Raw genomic sequence first — 12,815 nt, 5'->3', positions numbered from 1 at the left:
CATCACACGACCAATGTCCCTAATCTCAGGTGAAAACTCGAATCATTGATTTAAAAAAAATCGGATCACCTAATTTGTCAGTCTTGACAAATTCCGAGTCTAGTTCATTTTTGAATTTGTAACACGAGTAGTGGAAGAAATTCCATCACAATGCCAATACATCATAATACATAACACTGCAGCCAAAACAAGCATCTGTAAGAATCACTGAATTATTTTCTTCTCAAAATGCTCTACAGCAGCTGATTACTTTTAGGGCAGCACAATCTTATATGAGTATTTAAATGCATTTCACTTTGGACAGGGATCTGATCAGAGTGTACTATAAAGCAACCTTCTAGCTACAGCATACCTGGCTTGAGTACATAGCAATGTATATTGACATTTCGGTCTGGACAAATACTAGACAGGCATTTGAAAAGTTTTCGCATCAATCTTATTCCGCGAGACAGATAAACACTCCTCATGCAGATCATTCAAGGTCCACCAACTGTCTTTTCATATCATGCTCATTTAAAACAATGACATTGTTTTTGTTCTGTACACCAAGCATACTAGCGTGTTCTATGGGGTTGTAGCTGTTAGCTGAGGACAACCCAAATCAGAGTTCAAGTAACAATTACATTGTACAAGGTACATGAAATTTGGAATATACCAGTCGCAAAATGAAAATGTTATCTCACTTGCATATTGTAATATCAACACAAAATACATGCTGTGAATAGTTTGTTTCCTTCTCTTGAATAGGTCACAGGGACTTAGGCCCTATATTCATAACTAGCAAAGTGTCATAGTCAATAAAATCATGAACATGTACAAATTCATGTATCTACAGTATTCAAACCAGCAATGAAGTAATGCAAAGTCTCTACACCTCTGAATGTCTTGACACGAAAAGGGAGGAGAGTGCTCAGTTGCTTCACATTTTATATATGAAAATTTGGTTTTGAACAAGAAAAAATATAACACTTTCTACAAATACTACACATTTACAGTTGCTGAGCACAAACACCAGATGGAACAAGCATTAAACAAGTAAACTTGTATTTCCACTTTGAGCATGAGCAAAAAAGGTCATGACGTACCAACAGACATGTTGGTTTTTAAGTTAACTGTGATAGGTATTTATGATATAACGACTATTCATGTACTGTTAACCTTATAAATGGTGCTTGCGAGCACATCCATCTAAGGCAAGCCTGCTTTTTTTGGCAGTAATGCTAGAAAATGTTTGATAAGGCATTCAATGCAAAGCAATGTAGATGCTTCTGCAAGTGTTTTCATGACAAACTATTCTCGTCATCTGGTCTACAGAAATTTGTTCTTTGTTTGAACATGAATTCTATAAATTATTACGTCAGGCAAGCTTATAATGTTACATCACTTTGAAAACTTGTGAAGTGCCTGATCAAATGACAAAACAGAAAGGTCATGTGATAAATGTGTAAAGGAGCTACTATGAATTGGCTTACAATTCCTAATGGACAAATCACAGAACTTTGTCTCTTCTCCAATTCACAACTACTAAGTTCTAGAAATACCCTCATACCCTGTCAGTAAACCTTTCATTCCTTCTGTTTATTTCATCAAAGTATGTATATGCATCATGACATCTTCTAACTCCCATTGTAGAGAAGCACAGAGCCAAACACTTCCTTTGCAACAATTTCAAATGCCTCTTGCAGTCTTAGCCAATGATGCTAAAAATACATGGTCCTCTGCTGACACTACTTGCGATAATCAAACTAATAAAAAATTTAAAAAAAAACCTCAATCCAATATAAATACAGTCTAACAATTCTTGTATGACCATAGAACTACATTGCAAAAGGCAATCAAAAGACTGTACTTTTAGACTATGAATTTACAAGTTGCCGCATGAATCATAAAAGCCAGATCAAACTCCCCCTTTGAAATCAGAAGTCTGCAGTGAATCATTGCCAAATGTTTATTGAGTGGATGTATTTGCAGAAGACAATGTGTGAAGGTGTACTTATATGAGGGTCGAAGGAGCTAACAGTATGATTCTTACCCTGCACATACATTTGTGAGGTACGTACATTGTAGCATTGCTGCCTCACTGTGTGTGCACAGTGCACCATTTGAGGGCTGATTAGGTAATTGTCAATCTTACACAATCATTTCAGCACATGGTACACAATGTACATGTACCTGATGTACATTATTGACGAGAGAATGGGCTATCAGGTGTAATCAGACAGTATAGCATATGTTTTATATCCATGTTCAGAGCAGATAATATTACCAATACACAGTCTACCCTTACTAGAATACTACAAATACATTGTATACTATGCATAGAAAGTAACAGCTTTAGCAAAATAAAGTGAAAGCAAAGACTTTAATAAAAAATCTGGATAACTAATGGACTACATTTGAGTGTACAGACATGTAGGAACTTGACACCATGGTCTTGTATTATGAAATACTTCTCATTTGTTTTATGCATTGACAATATTCTACTTCATTTTTTACTGAAGACTTACATATTTCCCAAAACTCTGCAAATAGAATTTTCAGACCTTGTGTTCTTTCACAGCTTCAGTGATGATGAAGGTCAATTCTTTATTGTACATTGAAGGGCATCGTTTGGCAAGCTTTGTGCAGAAAGCAAATGGGGAATGCTGAACAAATTACATGACAATCACAATGATGACAAAAGCTTTTAATGTCGCCATAGAAACGCAGCATGTGATTCGAACACTGTTTGACTTTCAAACCCACGAACCTCCTGCAGTGAGAACCCATCTGGTTTTGCTGTCTGATTTCACACACAACCCTCTATAAAAGAAGCATGGCCTTGTATAGACTGAAAAATGTTATAGACAGACTTCTTAACATAGGAGACACAATTCTTTGAGTCATCCTTGGAGTACCCTGCAGCCTAACATGAAGTGTACAGGCGTCCACTAGTCCAGCTACACTCTGGCTGACTAGTGACCAGGCAGCCTCATCTCTCTGCTCCTGGCTACAGCGAGACAGCAGAGTCAAATCGATCAGGCCACCTTTTACCGTGGTGAAATTGGAAGGAAGCGCCCGTTGAGTAACTTTTCCTCTTCAGCTGCTTGTGGGGAGAGAGATGCTACATACCAAACTCGCTGCTTTCACCAGCCACCTTATGTCAAGCAAAATCAGACACTGGCTGCCTTAAAAGCTCTGTGCCTGGCATTTAGGCTCCTCTAGATTCACGATCGAAACAAAGTTTGAAGCATCTTTCCAAACTGTTGAATCTCCCATCCTCTTGCTATGCTTGAGCGACATCAAAAAATCAACTTATAATTTGTAAAGTTTGGAATATATTTGCTTACATGTAGATCTCTTTACTCTTACGTTACTTTCACTGCTGCTGAACAGTCAGTGCCAATAGCCATATTCGCACTGTTTTGTCTACTTTGAATTTAATGAAAAGTACATAAATTTTTAGCATACCTCAAAGAACTCTTAACATCCCTTTCCTGTCGTCACAGCATTTACTGCCTGAAAGATAAAAAAGAAGTCAATAACACATAACTGTGACTACGTCATAACACAAAGCTACCAACGAAGTAGATCCATGATTCAACTGATAATCACATTTCATAAAACAGTACAGTGACATGCCGACACAGAGAGCACAAATTCACGACAAAACAGCATAAAGGGGAGATCAGATAGTATCTATGGAACTGATTAACTAAGTGCAGACAGACATTTCAATATCATGGGCAAAGACCATACTCAGTTTTAGCACTGCGCGAAGAGTTTACGTTGTGAAAGCATTGGCCTTTTTTCCTTCCGTCCTTCCTTCCTAGAATCATTCCAACCACAATTAATTATCATTGAGGGTTTGTAGCCTCGTAATTCTGATAGCTAAGTACAAGTCTGCTTGTTGTTTTTCCCCTCTATCTCGCTTCCTGAAATATTAAACGGACAGATGTTACAGTACAAGAGGGTGAAACCGTGCAGAAATTATCGACATATGATCCATTCACACAACACTGTGGATAACAGCCAATCTTGAAATGAATGAAGTGCAGCCAAGTTATGAAAATAGTTTGTGGTCCATTCAAGGCCTCATACTATGATGTTTCCCTACATCAAAAATATTCCCAGGATACACTAAATCAAGAATTACATTGTACATGTGATGGTATAATTTTCAACATGATTCAGGATTATAGGTGCGGTAGTGACACTAAGAAATTGCAATGTTTGACATTCTATAATATCTTATACTTCAATGAAATACTGTGATACTTTCAGAGAAGTATTGCACACTTTTGCAATGAAACTGTGCATGTTACATGCAACTGACAGGACAATAGCACCTTTGGTTATTTGTACACATGCATGTGGCAGCCAGGAGTAATCTTGATAATAAGTCAAGGTCATATACGATAAAAAAAAACAAGCTTTAAATAGCATGGGTTAACAAGGCAAATCATCAAAGAAAACTATGTGAAGTTAAAAAGATCTTGCCTCTGTGTGCACTTTTTGTTTGTTTGTTTATCTTTTCAGGCTGTCTTGAGCTGCTTTTGGAAGTCAGTGACAAACTTTCACTACAATGTCTTTATTTCTTCACTTGTGTATGATACAAATTGTAGGTTTTGATGTACTGTAAAAGTGGAAATGTTCGCAATGTTGAAATTTTCGCACATTTTGCGCAATCGGAAATCAGATCAGAATCGAAATTAAAAGCATGCGAATATTTTTGCTTGGCATTTGTTCCTGTAGTTGATGTCTTGACACCGCGGAATCAAAAACATGCGAAACTCTTCTTATCCGGCCGAGCGCGAAAAATTAGTCACACGAAAATGTCCACGTTTACAGTAAATGTGAGTGGCCCTCGTACATACTGTACATGTACATGGTACACATTGGTGGATCAACACACCTTGCTTATAGCAACTACAGAACACTCCCCTGACCAAAGAAAAGCAGTCAAGGGGGGGGGGGGGGGAGAGAAAAAAAAAAGATTAAAGGATATTCCAATGATTCACAGGGTGATCCCCTTACTTCCCATTGTCAGTGAGACTATTATCACACCCTGGAGCTTATCAAAGCCTCCATGAACTGCAAACATTGGCACAATGTAAAATGGGGCAACATCAAGTAGCACTCCTTTGAAAATATGCTAACAAGGAAGGTGTGAAATAGTCCCTACCCCATGGGTGATGCCATATTTCCCAGAATGGGAGACATCTATGAGTCACCATCACTTTACTACACTACAAAAACCATGTAAGAAAGGAACGCACGATAAAAAGTTTGGGGAAATTCTGTTGTCCCACAGTCTCCACTGAAAGGGAGGAAATCTTTAGAATAAACAAGGACTAGACCAAAGTTAGAAGTGAGTATGTGACACACAGCGTACCAGCACTTCATGTGTTTGGTTTTATCCAACTTGATCATTCTGACCAAGTCTAAGTTCAATATTTACAGAAACTACTGGCACTGGCTGGTCAAGGAAGTATTTTGTACCATTGAAAGGAAGGTTTAATGCCAGGATCTCTGGACGCCATAAAAAAGTTCTATTACCACACCTGAAGCCCACACAGTTTTTATGAGAAGTTGGTGAGCAACAGATAATCTATGCTAAAGAGGAAGTTACTTGCCTTCTATAAAATACACACAACACCTATGAAACTTGGACAACATGGAACATTGTGAAATCTGCTAATGTACTGTCTTGTTGCAAACACCTTGATCAAGAAGTGTTTTTAATGTTGATTAGGTTGCACAAACTTTCAATTGTACTTCCTATTCAATGAGACTTACCCCCCCCCCAAAAAAAAAAAAAAAAAAAAATGTTTTGATATACACTCTCCCTTTGCTTTACAGACTTATACTGTATTCGATATGGTAAAGGGAAGGGTTTTATTTAATTAAATTAGTTCTGTGAGTTACTCACAAACTCACATCCAATAACCATTTCTTAATCAGACTCACATGTAAGGTGAAAGGGAAACGATAATTGTTTACTTTTTTTCCTGCACTGTATGTGTACATGTACAGCCTGTATAATGCACAAGATAGAAAACTCTCACTCATATTGCCTCATCTACAGAATATAGAGATTATGACTATTAATAGGCACAATGATTGAAACTTGAACAACATACATTTTATGTACATAATCACAGTCCCATCTCCTGGCCTTTCTGTAAGGGCAAACCTCGCTAAACACTAACTGTTACTTATTAAATATTACACATTGCAAAAATAGACCGCGCATCTACATGTATCTAGAAACCTGTCATTTGAATTACCATAGTAACATGGAGATTATGACTATTCTCACTGACAACAATGCAAGAAACTTGAACTAATCACAGTCCAGTCTCATGCAATCTTTACTCTACTGTTCCAGTGATCATAAACATCAAACACAAAGTCAAACCAGGGTGGATCTAAAACATCAAGTAACATGAATCATCATCAGAGAGAAACCCTATGAAAAGGCATATCTTTTAAAAGGCACAGCTCAACAACAGGGAACTCGTCCCCGAGTTCCAGGATACTGTGATGACGTCACAGGGAGCGAGCTAAAGAAAGATATCCTTCTGCCATTGTCATTTCTCCAGGGGAGTACTGAAGCATAGCCTCTTCATCAATACAGCTCAATCAATAATCTTAGACCACAGACAGGCCTTTAATGATCTCCTTGATGTACAGGAGGTAGAAAACCCTTAAAAAAAAAACAACAACCAAGCAGTGCAATTTCATGCAATGCTCCTTCGTGATCTACCAGTATATTTTAGTGTACACAACCAATGTATGGGCTGATCTATTTTGACTATTTTGAAACCTAACTGTTTGTAAATAGCTTCACAAGTGTCAGTTTTGTGGTAGATTCCATTCACATACAGGAGCAAGAAAGATTCTTGGCATGATGAATACACTGTAAAGTATTTCAAGAGAACTGTTTCTCACATTATCTCTATCGAACAATATCATAAGACTTTCTTTTTACCTTTTCTTGTTACCTTCTCACAGACACATGTTGACTTCTAGTAAATTCAATACAATCATCTTGTGATCATTTTATTACCAACTAATGAGTCACTGACAAATACATCATATATATCATGCAACATCATGAACTCTATGTACAGCACTGCTGACACAAACTGCTACTACGTACTAGTGCTAGTTTGAACTCACAATAAAAAAAAAAGAAAGGTTGTGTTTAAAAAATATATCTACATCGACATTCATCACAGCTCAAATTTTAACAGTTCTGCTTTCCCTGAAACTCTCTGTGATTGGTGGTTAAAGCTTCATCTATTCCACTTAATATGATCAATTCCAATGAACATCTTCATACTTTTAATTCCATACAGATATTACATTGTGCTATATTGACAAAGTAAACAATGTTGTTGTTGTGCATCCATTCTCTCTTGACACTCCGGTAAACAGCTTTTACTACAGAAACTATTTGAAATATGCCACTGCACTGATGATGGGCACAGCAACTACAGTCAGTTTGTATGTGATTTCATTGATAAATGGTAGCCTACTGTATTTTACATTTACAAGTAAGAATACTGTCATCATTGTCATTATTTATTCAGCCAAACGAAAATGACAATTACAATACTAACATATTGGAAATGGTGCTGTTGACATACATACAATACATTATAAAAATAACACAAGTTGATCTAGGATATTACTGTAAAGGTGGAAATTTTCTTGGTGTTGAAATTTTTGCGCATTTCGCGCAACCTGAAACTAGCGCAAAATAAAAACACGCAAATATTTTTGCTTACCAATCCCATATACATTCCACTTCCAGTAGTCGATGTCTTGATTCCGCGGAATTAAAAACACAAGAAATTCTTCTTACCCCGCTGAGCGCAAAAATTAGTTGCGTGAAAATATCCACTTTTACAGAAGGCCTAGGCTCCTAGTACTAAACGCAGTAGACTTTTACTAGAATGTCTAACGTTACTTGCATGGGCCATGGACTTCATCCAAGTAGGGCCTAGGCCTACTACTACTAGGTTACTCTTTAGCTGTCTAGGGTAAAATTTTACTCCTCTAGGCTCTACTCTAGGCTAGCTAGCTAGGGTCCGACAACATATTGATAATAAATTTACTGAACTTTATAGACCCTTGAACTTGAAATCATCTGCTGTGTGTCTCACGATACACAAGCTAACCCAAATTCCTTTTATATCTTACTTACGTTATTCATCTGCTCATGATATCTATGTCCAATGGCAATGTAGTGAGAGTTTCTATTCTACCTATGCATGGGATGATCTATGAGGAATTCGAATGGAAGCCGGTTGCATCGTGAATGCGCCGGCAAAATGTACCGGTACGGCGATACGGTAAAGTAAGCTAGTGCAGCAGTGCCGCAGTGGAAGACCGACCGCATTGTTGATGCCCTCTGCTGCACGAGGAAATCGGAGGCACTTTATACCACTCATTTCCTTGATTTGAAGGAAGTTTCGTACATTAAATATTAATAATGTAGCGTATGAAAAACACATCGATAAATACATACACCGCTACGAGAAATACAGTAAGTTTTACTCACCTTTTCGAATGGTTTCTTCGGGTTTGGCCCTGTCCGTACCGAACACACATGCATAAAACAACATCAATGAATGAACACGAGCGCGCGCGCGCAGCTACATCAAAAACATCCGCACTTGGCCAGGCTGCGCACTCATCCCCATCTCTACGTTTCCCATTGCGGTACAAGATCAGCTATTCCGCATACAGTACAGTTCCTGGATGGGCGTATAAATTATCATTCTGATCGCAGTTTTCAGCTGTAAATCTCTGCTAATCTTCATGATCGTAGTCGTTTCCCCTCATTTTCGACTGAGTAGGTTACATAAAATATGCTGTAAAATCGTGCGTCACTGCTGGTAATCACAATTAATCGCCAAAATAGTAAAACAAACAAACCAGAAACTAACAAACAAACATACAAACAAAACAAACAAACAAACAAAAGCAAATCAAAACAAAATTATTAGAGATGGAGCTATCAGCAGGGTATACAGAATAAGATGTGTGACGCAAAAATCCCTGGCAGGCATGCAGCGGTCATGTGTGAAAAAACTGCAATTCCAAGCATAGGCCTAAAACAATGCAATCTGCTTTTACTAGTAGTGCCTATTTTCTATTTTCTTTTGTTTCATTGCTCTTGTATACGTTTTTTTTTTCTTCTCTCTTCTTCTTTCTGTCCTCTCTTCTCTTTTTTCTCGTTTCTTCTCTTTCTTTCTTATTTTCCTTTCACACTTTTAATTTGCCATGTCCTTTCCTTTCCTTTTCCTTTTTTTTTTCTTTCTTTCCTTTCGACATAGCTTTTCATGTTTTTTTTTTTTTTACTCTCTGCGGAATGAAGTATCCACTAGTAATGTTCACTACAGCTGCATGCTGCATATATTTGGCATTCTAAAGTGCAGAGAAAGCATTCTTTTTTCCAGATCCCCACCCGCCCCCACCCCCGCCCTGCCGTACATACACAGCCATGCTGTATAAATTGATATGTTTATAGAGGTAACAAATTAATGTCCACTTTCAAAACAGGAAGCATGTACGTTAATGATCAAAATTTTTGATAATGAATGGGTCGGTAGCTGACATGCAATTAATGTTAATTATTCAGAAGACACCATCATGATATCTTGCTTTGCTAAAAAAAAAAAATAATAGTAATGATAATGATAAAAAGTAAATTAAATGAATTAAAAAAAAAACTGGTCGGATAACCGATTTCATAATTTCGTCAACATCATGCGATGACTCGCAGTCTAGATAAAAACCTGCAAAAACAAACAAGCAAACAAACACATTTGAATAAAAGACATGTTGCACCTAAAAACATTCCTCACTGTGATCTGTCTCATAGTCGAAGGAACCGCGGTGATGGCGCTCTTCACAGTGTCCCAACAGAGCCTTTCCTGTGTCCCAAAGAGGGGAAATCAGTGGTCCCAATAGTACGAGAGAATGGATCGTTATATCACCGCACGCTTTTTTGTTTCTTTCTTTTTTCGTGGCACTGATATCCGTACTCAGGGGATAAAATTTCGGCCAAAAATAGCACCAGTTATTCACAAAGTCCTGAAAATTACGAATTCGGCAAAATTATGAAAATCGTTCACTCCGATTTTTGTAAAATATACTTCAACATAATATACCCCTCTCCAAAAAGTTGTCTTTTTGCGCGGTATAGGCGCATTATAATTCCAGACACGATTTTTGTAATGGAATAATCGACGTCTTTCGCACCTTGTCCTTGCACCAGAATCACAATTAATCCCACGAATCACCGTACACATTCTAACTGAGCGGACGACAAAGGAAAAAAAAATCAGCAAATGAGGCTCAAATTTCGTATTTTACGGTAAAATATCAAACTTGAACATTTCGAACAATTCACGGGATAAAACCTTGTGATAAATCGGCATCTTCTTTTAAATCTGAGGTGAAATGTGAATTTCTTAGCGTTTTTACATTTTTGTGTCGCGGTTTTGTTTTGTTTTGTTTTGTTTTTTTCAATTTCAATCCATACAACGCTCTGTGAGGGTAATCTATTGGATACGAAGTCCCGCGCGTATTGAATTTCATTAGTACGCATTGGTATCCGCGGTGATACCTGTACTCGATGTGATCTCGTGTGTTTAGAACTTTCTATTGCCGTACGCTGGTAAAACATTTTTATGGAGATCATGACATCAATTATTGTTGTATTTACATCATCCCAAAAAAGAAGAAGAAGAAGAAGAATTAATGTTCGAAATTCAACGAGTGAATTAGGATCGATACTTAAAACGACGTAAATAATAATAAAAAGTATAGGTTCTTATATTTACCACTGATTATACCATTTGCCATTAATTAGTCGTGACGCCCCCCCCCCCCCCCCCAACACACAGACACTCTTTCTTTCTTTTTTTTACCCCGGAAGTGCGTTAAGTGGCACTATAAGAAAGAAATAGATAGAAATAAAAAAGAAATAGATTTTTTTTTGCTTGTCAGCTGAAGAAACGCGGAAGGCCCTTTTTTTTTTTTTTTTGCTTGTTAACTCATGAAACCTGGAAGTGCCCCCCCCCCCCCCCCCATTCACACACACACACTTTTGAAAACGTTCCGCCGGCGGTGTGAACCACGAATGAGATTGAGTCGTCAAGATTAAAATGCACATGGCAGCGAGAGTGAAGATTGGCACTAGTACATTGTACTTTAGTTAGAACGACTTGTTCATTATCGTATATGAACAATACATCAAGTTATTGCCAGAGTTTGTTGCAAAAAGGCCGGGAATTTGTTTATATTGGATATCCGGGCCGTTTGGATCGCGTGTTTGATTTGTTGTAAAATATTGTAACATGAAGCGTTTGTCACTCATTTTAAATGTAAAGTAAATTACTAAAGTGAAACCTATATGTTTCCACATTGTCATTTGAATTTGAATTTATGGAATTCAATAGACCGTCTCAAAACCCAATTCAAGTGAATGTAGGATTAATTGAGTTGGCCTTATAATATAATATTCGTACGAGAAATCTCCCATCGCGAACTCCTGTCCAAAAGTTTGTAGACGTCAAGAGAAAAACGAACTCACCGTAAAAGCCGCATGCAGGGACCGCGGAATGCGGGGGGGGGGGGGGGGGGGGAAGGGGGCTGCAAACCTTTAAACCTTTGATTTACTTGTGCTTATATAAACAATACCCGAGTTAAATTGGATAGGCATTGTCTAAATTTCTTCAAACTCAAATATTATTATATGATAGCAATGATTACACTATTGCGTTCAGGAATATTTCAACATGCAATGATTACACATTGCGTTCAGGAATATTTCAACATGCAATGATTACACATTGCGTTCAGGAATATTTCAACATGCAATGATTACACATTGCGCTCAGAAATACTTCAATATGTTACGATCCTTCACCACTATACAATTTTCTTCATTGAATATGATAGAATGGAACAAGCAACCTGGGACAGGTTACAACATTTTCGGACTTAGAATAGCACATAATGTAATATACTTTAATAACACGTTTTCACAAAACAGTGCAATGTCTGAGAGTGGCATATAGCTACATCCGCAAGTAGGTGATCATTGTATAGCAAGACAAGTCTCCCATTGGCCTTGCCCGTATATAAGTGCCCTTTTTGACATAAACTTAAAAAAAAAAGAGGACTATATAGGGCCTATAACTGTCGCATCAAGTTATTGGTTTGTTGTATGTTGAAAAGAGATGAAGTTGCAGAAGTATACCGAAGTATGATTTTCTATGACATTTTTTCTTACACAAAACCAAAGAGAGAGCCTCGGAGAGAGATGGGGAGAGAGGGAGGAAAGACTGAGTACTAGTTATATGACAATGTATGATGTCATCATTTGACACTACCAGAGCTAATTTGCATTTATCAACATACACTCTTCAGCTACGAGCTCCATGCTCCTATGTTCCTAGCGCGGATCTCTGGTAAAAACTTTATACATGTAGTACCAAAGATCCTACACAACTGGGATCTTTGGTAGAAAAAAAAAAAAAAATTATGTGTACTGCTAACCGTGCTCTCCCGATCTTTATCAACACGCTCTGCCTTTCATAGATTGCTGCCCCCAACGTCCATTGGTAGCAATGTTTTCACGAAAACCAAATGGCACGCACACACGTGTCTGTTGTCCACAGGACGGCTGACTTCTCGCCGCGCCGAGCTAGCGCCTCCGATCCATTGGCATTAGACCATAAATGATCTACCATTGTGGTAAATATATAAACTGCATGTGGACGTAAAAAAAAAAAGTCGAGATCATAAGCATG

The 12,815-nt window shown here is 37.7% G+C and overlaps 1 protein-coding gene across 1 annotated transcript in view; it reads right to left on the bottom strand.

Moving 5' to 3' along the window:
* The window catches only part of LOC140238034 (uncharacterized), a 62,489-nt gene extending 53,903 nt beyond the window's left edge, over nt 1-8,586 (bottom strand). The window contains exon 1 of the mRNA XM_072317960.1: nt 8,552-8,586. The gene's annotated coding sequence lies outside the window, so the exon portion shown is untranslated. The remainder of the gene's footprint in view (nt 1-8,551) is intronic.
* Between the last annotated feature and the right edge of the window lie 4,229 nt (nt 8,587-12,815).

Source organism: Diadema setosum, chromosome 14 (genome assembly GCF_964275005.1).
Source record: "Diadema setosum chromosome 14, eeDiaSeto1, whole genome shotgun sequence".
Lineage (NCBI taxonomy): Eukaryota > Metazoa > Echinodermata > Echinoidea > Diadematoida > Diadematidae > Diadema > Diadema setosum.
Note: the sequence above shows the minus strand (reverse complement) of the source record. Positions and strands in the feature narration are given on the sequence as shown.